The 9,957-nt window shown below is 44.3% G+C and overlaps 1 long non-coding RNA gene across 1 annotated transcript in view; it reads left to right on the top strand.

Annotated features, from left to right (window-relative positions):
- Positions 1–4,595: 4,595 nt before the first annotated feature.
- LOC149868706 (uncharacterized) overlaps positions 4,596–9,957 on the top strand; it is a 66,368-nt gene continuing 61,006 nt past the window's right edge. The window contains exon 1 of the long non-coding RNA XR_016441017.1: positions 4,596–4,662. This is a non-coding gene — a long non-coding RNA (uncharacterized LOC149868706). The remainder of the gene's footprint in view (positions 4,663–9,957) is intronic.

Raw genomic sequence — 9,957 nt, 5'->3', positions numbered from 1 at the left:
CTGCTGAGTGAGATCCAGTCTGCTACCCTAGAGGAGTTTCAAGGAAAATTCAAGGAGGTGCTGGAAATGCTTTTTGGTAATGGTGAGCACGTCTACACATGTGCCCGACTGTACAGTTGTTACTGCACAGTCATTTAGTATTTGCTAAAGCAGAGCCTGGCCAGCCACTGGAGCATGGTGCCCTGTGCGCTGCTGCCCTGTGTGCTGCACTGCTTTTATTTAGCAAGGGTTTTTCTGATACTGGGATTTCCAAATATGCAGTGCAGAGAAAAAAATCATGTGCACAGAGTGTATTTTGTGGCACCTCAGAAGCTTTTGAGGCACTGCAAAGTGCATGTGCATGCTTTTGTAGATGTGCCTAATGGTGCATACCACTACCACTTTAAAAGCAGCAGCCTTTTAGCCTTATTGGGCACATCCACATGAGCACACACTTGCGCTGTGTGGCACCTCAAAGGCTTTTGAGGTGCCACAAAATGTACCCCAGGAATCTAAGTTGGTGCAGTGCAGAGCCAAATATAAACTGTGGGAAAAACCTGGTATCAAAAATAAGTGCACCAAGAAAATGGTGTGGTGCACGTGGCAGCCGTGTGTACCACCTGAAACCAGAGGCTGGCCGGCCAGAGCCACACTCCAGCTGTCGGCCAGGATTCGCGTACCCAGATCGCTGCTGCTGCAGCTTCAGGAGTCCCCCAGGACTCCAAGGCTGCTGGGGCCAGCACCTGGTCCCTTACCTGACTCGGGGCAATTTGCCTTACACCAGAGCACACATACAGGGGCATTACCTGAGGACAGCTAGCAGTAGCACACATATGTGCCACTGCTATTTGTCCCTGGGGAAATGAACATGTGCACACATCTGGACATACCCATTGAGGTGTTTCTTTCCCTTCTCTGTTACCTTTCAGTACATTTTCATTTTTGGGATTTTTATCTAAAGGGCAATCAAGAAGCCAAAAAAGGAAACAGAGATTCAAGGGACCAAAATGGAAATCACCTTCATAAAACTGCTGAAAAAACAACTCCACAGGCTCTTGACTGATTCATGGATTTTCCAGGGCCCAATGTAACCCTTGAATTGGATAGTCAGGCACAGCCCAGACACTCTGTAGAAGCTAGCCTGGGGAGTGCGGAGCTGGGCTAAAATAATATTTGGACAGCAACCAGCCAGACTCTCTGAGCAACATAGATGATCACAGCCTATGGTCTGTGGGAAGCAGTGGTTAGGAGGCCAATGGGGAGGCTGAGGCCATAGGAGAACGACATGTATGCAAGGGTGGCTGCACTGATCCTGTGCAGGTGGCAGCTGCAAGTGCTGGCCCTATCATACTGCCATTACCAATGGGTGCATCATCTGCACACACCACCCCATAAGTGTGATGCACCATAGAATACTGTGAGTAGCAGGAATCTGGGTTTTCTGTTCACCACAGAAAAATGCTGTAAAATATGGATTTTCTCATTGTCAGGAGAAAAACACAGTTTTCTCCTTTGAAGGAGAAAAGCATGGGAAACTCTGGTAGAGTTTCAGCCTGCAAGGGGCTAGGGAGAGCAGGAGGAATGTGATCAGGTAGGGGGCACCATGTGCATGTGTGCACACACATGCACATGGCAGCAAGGCAGCATGAGAACAGCTCCTTTAGCTCCCTGCAGGTAAGTCTGGGGAGTGGGGGGAAGATTGAGGCTCCCATAGTAAGGGAAGGAGGGAGTTGGGCAGGGCTGGGGCTGGGGACACTGCCCAGCCAGGACGGTGTGTGGGGCCTGGGGCTTCGGGCTGCTATACGTAGCTGCAGGGCCCGTGTGGGGAGCAGGACAGAGCAGCAGATGGCTAATTCAGGTTGCAGGGGGGCTTGTTCCCCGTCACTGTGTGCACTCCTGGGAGGAGGAGGAGTGGGGGGGGCACATGTCCCCAGTTTTGTGTGTGGGGTGGGGGTGGATGCAGGTGGCGTACTGTGAGCTCGGGGTGGGTGGGAGGCTCAGTGCTCCTGCTGAGAGCCCCATACCACCATGGCAGCAGGGAGCACAACTCCACGCTGGCACCCCCTCTGTTGCCAGGTAGGCAGGGGGTGCGTTATCCTGGTGGAGCAAGGCAGCGGCAGAATCAAGTCTCCCAACCCTGTCCTGCCTTGCCACTCTGGGTCTGATGTGCTGGGCCACAGGAAACCACTCTCCCCTCCCCTATGGGCTCTGCTCTGGTCATGCCACCCGTGGGGCAGGGGAGCTGGGCTCCACACTGCTCAGCTGCAGCAGCTGTCACCTCCCACAGGTGGCAGCTGGGGCTCAGGTGCTGCTGGGGGGGAGGAAGGGAGATGCGGACCTGGGTCCCTAGTTTCATAGCCCTGGCAGCAGGGGGCCCCCTCCAGTAGGGCTGGGGTAGGGCAGAGGGCTTGCGGGGGGGAGTAAGGGGCACCAGCAGGGATGGGTGGCTGTGGGTCCTGAGTGAGGGACACTAGCAGGGCCAGGGGGCAGTGGGTGGGGAGTAAGGGCACCAGTGAGGCTGGGGGGCTGTGGCTTGGAAGTGAGAGGCAATGGCATGGAGCAGGGCACCAGCATATCAGGGCTGCTCAACGTCACAGAGCAGTGAGGGGGACAGCTGCAGCTGGACCTGCCTCTTGGTGAGTGAAAGTGGCAGGGGGAGCTTGTGATTTTCCATGACAAAAAACCCCAGATCAAATGCCAATATTTATACGTATTTAGAATATTTTTATTATAGTGATTGTTGCACTGTAGGCTTCCAAATTGCTTAAAAATTTTAAATATATCAATAAAACATTGTGTTCAACAGATGCCTATATATATATAGTGGCATTTCATTTTACTTACAAAAAGAAAATGAAGATTTTGGGGTTTTAATCAGAGATTTTTATCAGAAAATTTGCAGTTTTTAAACAAAGAAAACCAGGATTCCAGGTGATTAGGTACCAGAAGCCTGGGCACATTCATATTCATACAGTGAAAGAGACGTGGTACCTTTACAAGTGAACTCCATGTGCAGCTTTTCAATTAAATGATTTATGACATCCTTCACTACTCACCTTCTTGCCTGGAAGATATGATAGGGCAGAAGTGGGGTGGTATAAGTGGCATATTGGAGAGTAGGTGTAGGCCTGGGGACTCAGGAAGACTAAGTAAATCTGGTGAAGTCTAGAGGGAGGGTGTGTTAGTGTAACACACATGAACACAAGGGGAGCAGAAGACAGTGCAGGTTGTGTGCAGCCATATTGTTAGTGTACTAGGCTCCTGGTGAACTTTATCTTCCTCCCTCCTATATGCAATATGAATATACAGCAGTGGGACTCAGACCCATTGGCTAACATGGCTGGCATTACTCCATGGTCACAGGGAAACAGGGCATGACATCCATGCAGGGTTTCTGTGGTTTGAGATGCCTTGCTTTGGAGCAGAAAGAATGCCTAATGAGAATTTGGTTATGAGAGTTGGGCCTTTTTAATGTCTTGTAAATTGGGCATCCAAGAATTCAGGCATGCAGGATTGCTCCTAGGATTGTACCACAGAAAATGTAGGCTCAAGCAACTTGCCCTGGCTGGACATGACATCTGTGGAAGAGCCATTAATTGAGCTCAGAACTCCAGGCTTTAATTAAAAGGCTGTCTAATCTGAACTCTGAGCAGGGGAATCAGTGGACTATGGTCTTAAATTTTTGCAGCTAACTTTCTGAAGATGACCAGGCAACCACATATTTACAGTTTTCTGAGACATCTAGATATCTTTTTGAGAAACAGGTCAGCAGTCTCTCTCTGTTTTAGAAATGTTGAAGTAAATGCTAAACAAATAAAGGTATTGCTGCTAGTCTTGTGTTTCTCTCTTGCCTTAACATAGGAGGCATCCCTATAAACAATGGCTAGTAATGGTGTCACCCTTATATGTTATCGAAGTGCATAAGTTCCCCTGGAGAAGTACAAAATGGTGATGCAAGTCCTCATGTAAAATGTCTAATTCCCAAAACAATGTCTTGAATTCAGTGCTATATCAGCATGTGTTTTTGCCCTGGCAGTAGTTCCATCCTACACAGCCTAAGACACTGTTGCGACCACGGCAACCACTTTGCATCCTGTTATATTTTCCATACAGAAAAAAAGAAAAATTCCCTGAACTGAATTTGCAGGACCTCTGCAGACAGTCCTTGTGTGTTTAGACATGCTAAGTCCTAGGAAGAGTGCTTAGTAAGTGTTATTAAAATTGCTCTAGCTTTCCATTGCAGGACTGATCAGCTCCTAACTCTATAATGCTATTTTGCCAAATCTGAGTTTCAGCGAAACATGGGAAAAAGAAGGGAACATCTGAGTTAGATTGGTTGTCTTGCCTCTCTGCAGAGCCATGAGCCTTCTTTCTCTGTCTCTCACTTTATCAGAGCTTTATGGCAGCTTACAAAGAAAGGAATTGTCTCTTCTCTTCCTGCCAAGCTAAAAATCCCACTTTGGTATTCACAGTACAGTGATGACAAATGCATGGCCTGTGTTCTGAGTGTTCAGGGAAATGTAAAAACATGTCTAGTTGTTGTGAATGCTCACATGGTGATTTGTTGGTCTGATTCTTCAGGTCGTGAATTGGCAAGCACAACCCTCCCAGGATACCCTCCTCACGTCCCCCCTGCCGGACAGGGCAGCTACTCTGCTCCAACGCTGACAGGAATGGTGCCTGGTGAGTTTTCAAAAAAAAAAAAAGCAGCATTTCAGAAGCAAAGCCAAGCGCTTTGCAATTGTTCTGCACTGATGCCAGCAAAAGACAGAATTGTACTGGTGAAAGGAGAAAATTAGATGTAAAGCAGGCCCAAAAAATAAACAAACATCCCTCCAGTATGAACAATAATCTTATCTTTCAGCCATCAACTCAGGTGATTCAGACCAATTGGCTGAAAAAGGCTCAGGCCCCTCCTAGTAGGGCAGTCTGCTGTATTCTTCATAAGATGCTGTCAAACTTTTCTCTCTTTCACCACATGAATAATTGTAATCAATGTCTTTGTTATGAACATGTCATATGCATTTGTGCAACTGGACTGGGGTCAGCAACTGATGACCTTCAGGCCAACTCTACTTAACAAATTTTGGCATTTTGGTAGCAAAATGGTGGGAATTCAGTGGCAGGGCTATTTTGCGGTGGTTGATGGCATCTGGGTCTCACATTAGTAACAGTTTGGTGGCAGAGAGAAGCAGCTGTCGTTAGGTTGAGCATCAGCCCACTTGTGACTGAGCTGTATTATTTGGGCTCCTAAAGGGCTACAGACCCCAGGACTAGACTAGCTGCTAGGATTTGTCAGGCTGAAAATGCTCAAGTCATTACTTTTTAGCACTAAATCATAACAGTTTGAGTGTCTTTAGTGAGTTACCAATTTTTTTTCTCCACGTTTTTCTTTTTGAACAATATTTCCACATTTTTGAGAGAAGACTAGCCTTGTGATGGAAGGGGTCAGGCACTAACTGGGAAATAGTGAGTGCCTTCAACTCCCTTGGAAGCCAATGGGAGCTGAGGATGCCAAGAATCTGACAAGGGGTGGGATTAAGCCATTATGTATGTAATGCATTTTACATTATTGCCATTATTAGCACCTTTTAACTATGAATTAATAAATGGTTAATTAATCACTTAATTTATGACCTTTGATACCATGGCGGTATCATATGCACTCCAGAAATATGGACAGTGACAGAGCTAGCCAGATAAATATGATATTAAAGAGTATTCATTTGTATTTGCTCCTGACTTAAATATGTAAAGGCAGATTCAGATGTTGGTATAAAACAAAATTCTCTCTTTCACTTCGAAAGAACTATGCAAGTTTATACTACCCAAAGATTTTGCCCTTAGAATCTGTTACAGCTGAGTTAAATATTAAGGATATTGCTGTTTGCTAGAAAAGTGCTCTGCAGTATTGTGAGTGCAAAGCATTGAAAACGATCATGTGATTTAAAAATCATGAGACTTTTAAAAATAATATTTTTGAGGTTCACTGTTTTGCCTTCTGCTATTTGCGCCTTTCTGGTTCTCTCTGGACATATTTTAAGCTTCTCTTCTCAGCCATAAAGATTGGAAAGCTACTTTAAAAAAAATGAAATTGAAATCCTGACAAAATCAAATGACTCCAGCAGCTGAGACTTTAAGAGGAATATTAGAAGACATGCAATAAAGCACAGATAGTAATGCCAGCTCTGTCCCTAGAGCACATCCAAATTCAGTGATCAGTTTTGAGTGTATTCAGGAACTTGTGTCCTAGTAATGCCATTAAGGAATTAGGAAAAGTTTATTAATTTTAGACATTAATCAGTTTTAGGAACTCACTGCATGAAATGGGTAATTGGCAATAATATAGGGTGCCTATACACAAGTGTGGAGGCTGCTCTGACACACTGGAATTCCAGTGCATTGGAGCAGACTTGATTAATCAAATCTGCTGGAGCATGGCAATTGCCACGCTCCAGCAGCCTCCTGCGTCTCGTGTGCCAGCGTCCCCGTGCTTAAAAATGGTGGCTGGGGTGCCTGTACTAAAGCTCATTCAGTGAGCTTTAATTCAAGTGCCCCTGCTGCCAATTTAAAGTGCGGGGATGCTGATACAGGAGACATGGCAGTGCTTTAATTAAAATGACTCTTGGACCTTCTGAGTAAGGGATCCTACATTTTCAAAAGCACCGAGGGATTTGGAGAATCCAGCAGGGGCACTTTGAAGAGAACTGACTTTTAGAAAATGCTAAGCACCTGTGTGTTGAAAATCAGGCCCCTTTAACATGTCTGTAGCCTGGCATGCCAAAACTAAAAATCACAAGTCCATTTTTACAGTTCAGCTGATGATGTTTCAAAATGCTTCCAATACACACTCCAGGCATAGCCTTATTTTAGCAGTCCCAAACATCTGCCAGAATATGCATAAGTAGACGAGTGGTCCATAGGTCAGTATGTTAGATTGGGACATGGGTTCAGTTCCCTGCCCTGCCAAAGGTTTCAGGTAATTCACTTACATGGGATTTAAAAGAGCTCCTAAGTATGTTAGACATGTAACTTCCATGGAAAGCACTAGTTCAGTTGGTTTTGAACATCCCTGTAGGTTTCTATCTATACCTTGAGATGCCAAAAATACCTTTGCAAGGCTGTCTCTGTGCCTCAGTTTTTCTGTATGAAGACAATATCAGCAGCCAATGCCTCTCAAGGGGCAGAGAAGATAAAAGCAGTAAAAATTAGATACTACTGTTACTTATCAATACCTAAGATAGAGAGGTATGGCAGAAGTTAAGACAGTATGGTATTTGGCAGAGTTTAGAAAGTGGAAATACAGTGCAAGTTTGGTGTTGTAGGCTCATTTGAGCTGATTTTCCTGTGTAATAGAATTTATTTTTAACTACACCTAGGCTTGTGTGACCCATTAGATTGAATAACTGCACTGTTCCTCTCACTGGTTCCTTTAATAACAACCTTCTGCTCCCACGAGGTTGAAGGTCAGCTGCAATTCTTTTAGGTACTTCTTCTCATTTAAGTGAGAATTTGCTAACTAGCATCCAAAATACCTTCTCAATCCTCACTTGTCTCTTGTCACTGGTAGGGCGAGTTTCAGAGGCATCTTTAGCATTGAGCACAGTCTTGTGCAATTTGCCTTTGGAGTAGCTGACAGATCAGCATGAATGCCATATGCTCATCAGTGCTTGTGCTCTGATATGGCTGAATTATTGTCCTGAAATTTAGACAAGGGGAATGTTTCTTTTACCAATTCTCTGGGATTCACTCCTACACCTGCCACTTCCCTGTAATAATTTTCAGAGCATATGTTAAAAATGTGTTTATTTGATAAGACTTTAATTGTTAGCTATGAACAATTAACTAATTGTGTCAGTGAAATACTTAGAGACATAGGAGAAATATATACATGATAAGACATACATGATGTTTTGTTGCATGCTTGTTGTTGCTGACATTGCTTATGCTATTGTGAATAACCCGGTCCCCAGCTACAGAGTGTGTGCAGTATTCATCAAGGCTTCCTGGAATGCGTGTGCAGGAGGCTGGGGAAAAAAACACTCACCACTCTTGCTTTGCATGAGTGTTAAATCTGAAAATTCATGGATAAGAATATTCATCACTGGTATTCCAAAAGGGGAAATGGGAGCTTTGTATATTCAGCTCCCTTTTTATTTTCTACTTGTGCCAGTCCTAGCTGTCTCCCTGTTTTTCCCCTCTCTCTGATATCTTAAGCCCTATTCTGAAGCCTCATAACTTCATCAGCACTGCGTTGCAGGTAGACCTGATCTTCCTGCTCTGTGCCACCACCCAGGAGAAACCCTCAGGACTCCTGCAACCCCTTTCCAACTTTCTCCTGTTTTTTTTCCACAATCTCCCTAGACTTCATTGTAGATCTGAAAGTCTGACTATCTACCACTATCTACGTTACATGGAGTATGCTGGCTCCAGGTGAGGGTGGTGTCACACATTCAATTTAACATATACTAAGTGCTGTAACAATGCAAGTGGATGCATGTTCAAGCACTTTAGCAGGTGGCAGGTGCCCTTGTGATGTTGCAAAGTTGTTCCCTTTCAGGCAAGGCATATTTTTTAACACGCTAACTTTAATGGGAGCTCTGTTGCTTATTAAGTATGTGTTAAATCTGGGTGGTATTAAAGTGCAAACACATTCTGAGCAGTCACCCAGTAACGTTTACTACAGTTTCTTAAATGCGCACCTCAGTGATTGTCAGTCCCAGCCATGGCACTGCACGATAATTCTGAACTGCCTCTGGTGCAGTCCTGGGGCTGGGAATGACAATCAGCTGATTATCAGTCCCAGCTTCCAGCATCACAAACAGGAGTCTTGAAGTGGCACCCAACTTTCAATTTGATCCTGGAGGAACCTGACAAGTGAAAGGTCCATGATCCTTCCCTCTGATACGTGTAGTTCTCCTCGTATCATTTGGAGGCTTGGTACAGCAGAGGGTCCCTGGCTGATGTCATGGATGGGTTGGGAATGTAGATTTCTCATATCATCTCTGTGGAGCAGTCTGATGACAGCTGAACATGTATTACTTAATATGATCTGAAGATACTCCTTGTACAAAAAGTCATAACTTTGCCATCATACAAGCACACTTAGCATGTATTTTGCTGATCAAACACACAGTTGCCAAGTTTTAAGTACATTTAATACATGCTAAATGTAACATGCAGCATGGCCCTAGGCAACAACACTCCAATGATTTGCAGTTTTTGCAAGTAAGTGCATGGCACCATCCTAACATATCCCAACTTTAATATATCAGAACATTTCAATAATTTGTGACTTGCACATGAATGTTTGACTAGGCCCTAGGAAATACTTTTTCTGAGACATTGATGTCACTCTAAGTCACCCACCTTCTTCTTCAAGGAGAAATTGTGGCCTTTAGCCCTCAACTTAGAATTTTACCTCCAGGGTGGCTCATAACCATCTAACTTCAGCTAGAGAATTTTTTAATTAATTGCTCCTGAAAAATAAAGTTCTTTACTCTGCTTATAAACCACAGAATGAGAGTCTGGCAGAATTTAGGTTTCTCAAAAGCACGCATATTCCTTTCAAGACATTAACAGCCCCTACACACCTATTTCCCTGACTGCACTCCCAGTTATTGCCATGATTATCACTCCCAGAAAAGTTGTCTGTAAAAAGCAGTATGTCCAGGAGACACTGCTGTACTATCAAATCAGTTTGCTTGGTCTTCTGGTAAGATCATTTCTAGCTCTACAGAATTAATGAAAATGGTAAGTTGGCATTCTTCAAAGCAAGTAAAAAATGTTATATGTGCCCATTGTCTGCATAACTACTGTCTGCAATGGTTGGGATCTTTCAGTGCAGCTTGGGAATTATGTACTTAATGCCTTTTTATGTCAATGGAAAACAAATGTATATTCCTTAGTTTGCTTTGAAAATCTCAACCATCTGCACTGAAGATATGCAGAAGTTTATTCAGAGTTTTGTTATTTACT

Source organism: Crocodylus siamensis, chromosome 3 (genome assembly GCF_052110815.1).
Source record: "Crocodylus siamensis isolate JL-2025a chromosome 3, ASM5211081v1, whole genome shotgun sequence".
Classification (NCBI taxonomy): Eukaryota; Metazoa; Chordata; order Crocodylia; family Crocodylidae; genus Crocodylus; species Crocodylus siamensis.
The sequence above is the reverse complement of the archived record's forward strand: the minus strand, read 5'-3'. Positions and strand labels throughout refer to the sequence as shown.